Raw genomic sequence first — 1,666 nt, 5'->3', positions numbered from 1 at the left:
CCACTCCTGCTGCTATGTGACTCCCTGGCCGTGCGACCAGCCAGGCTGCTGTGGAGAGAGCCGAGGTGAGCATTTCAGTTTGCCAGTTCTGTATCTTCATTTTCTCTAAATATTTAGTGCAGACTAATTGGGCGTCCATTGTCTGACCGAGATGGAGGACTGGATGAGAATCATTTGGCTGAGATTGTGCAAGTTCAAAATGATGATTACAGGATTTGAGAAGCAACACTAGCAATTAAGCAAGCGGCAGAGTGGAGGAAGTGTACTTCCCATCGATTGCGCAGACGGCAGCCTGGGGTGCTTTTGTCCAGGAATGCAAGTGTTGGGTGCTCCCAAATGTACACATTGGCAAGTACAGCAAAAAGGAAGTGAATGTTACCTGGGCCACTGAGTATCTGCATGATTTCAAGTCTCTCGTGGGTACCTGGAAACCTCTAGGTAGATCACTGTAAAGCAGTTTTCCTGGGCCTGGTGCCAAACCCATCCTGAAATAGCTGCTCACGCAGGACATACCTGCTTATTAGGAAACGTTGTTTGGGAGACCTGGGCACTGAGTCCTGTGCTGGCTGCTGTTTGACATCTTGGTAAACCCAGCTTTCTTTTATATTTTCCAAAGGCTGAGAAAATACCTCCTGGGGCAGCCTCAGTCTGCTTGTGAGTTTGATGCTCTCTGGATGAATTGTGAAGAGATTGCAGCAGAGTCATGGATGTCCTGCCTGTCCCCTCTGTGGTCTGAAGGCACGAAAACTTGATTCACTAAGCTGAAAACTTGCAAAGTAATAACTTGTCTATTTCGTCCTGATTTGAAAATATGTTTTACTGAATATTCAGATAAGCTTTGTGCAATGTGGGATTTGCATTTATTTTCTCCATGAAGCATGTCAGATCAAATAGAAACACAAACTCTACAATACAGAGGTCTCCTTGTGGGTTGCACTGGTCTGTGTGGGTTTTGTTGTAACTGGATAGGGCTTGTGGCATAAATCTGCAAAAAATACAGACTAGAAAAGGCAATTACTTTCTGCCTGACTGTAAATGTATTTCATATAATTTGAAAATGTGAAGTTCGAAACAGCTTGCTAGGGTGACAACCTAGTGCCACTGAACAGTGAGACTTTTGCCACTAACACTAGTGGGAGCATGATTTCACTCAGTTTTCTTGCAGTACCTATTCTTTCTAGATCTTGTCCCCTGATCCTTTAGCAAACGTGCACTCAAGACTATTTAAACCACACACTTTGGTGTTCTTAAACCCATTCCCACTACTGAATTTCAGACCCGAAGACTCAGCGCAGAACAAAATCCTTTCACATCCCGTTGATTATTTCCATACATATCGGCTCAGTTAGGGGTTAATGCCATAGGATGCGGCTGGAGTTTTCCTTTGTACGGGCAGGGCGATGGTTGGGGGGGGGTGTCAGCGCAGAACGAACGCGCCCCCGCCGCCCGCGCGGGGCAGGGGGTGCCCGCGGCTCCCGAGTACCTCTCGGGGCGGGGAAGCGCGGGGTGTTCTGTGCATGCGTGTGCGGGCAGCGGGGCCGGGGCGAGCGGCCGCTCCCGCACGGCGGCCCCAGCCCCGCAGCCCCGCCGCCCGCCCCTTCCCGGCCCCGCGCCCGGGCGGGAGCTGCCCCTGCGCGGCCGGGGGAAGGCGGCTCCCGCCGGGCCC

Source organism: Neopelma chrysocephalum, unplaced genomic scaffold, assembly GCF_003984885.1.
Source record: "Neopelma chrysocephalum unplaced genomic scaffold, ASM398488v2 Primary Assembly neopelma1_61b, whole genome shotgun sequence".
Lineage (NCBI taxonomy): Eukaryota > Metazoa > Chordata > Aves > Passeriformes > Pipridae > Neopelma > Neopelma chrysocephalum.
This window is presented reverse-complemented; position numbering follows the sequence as displayed.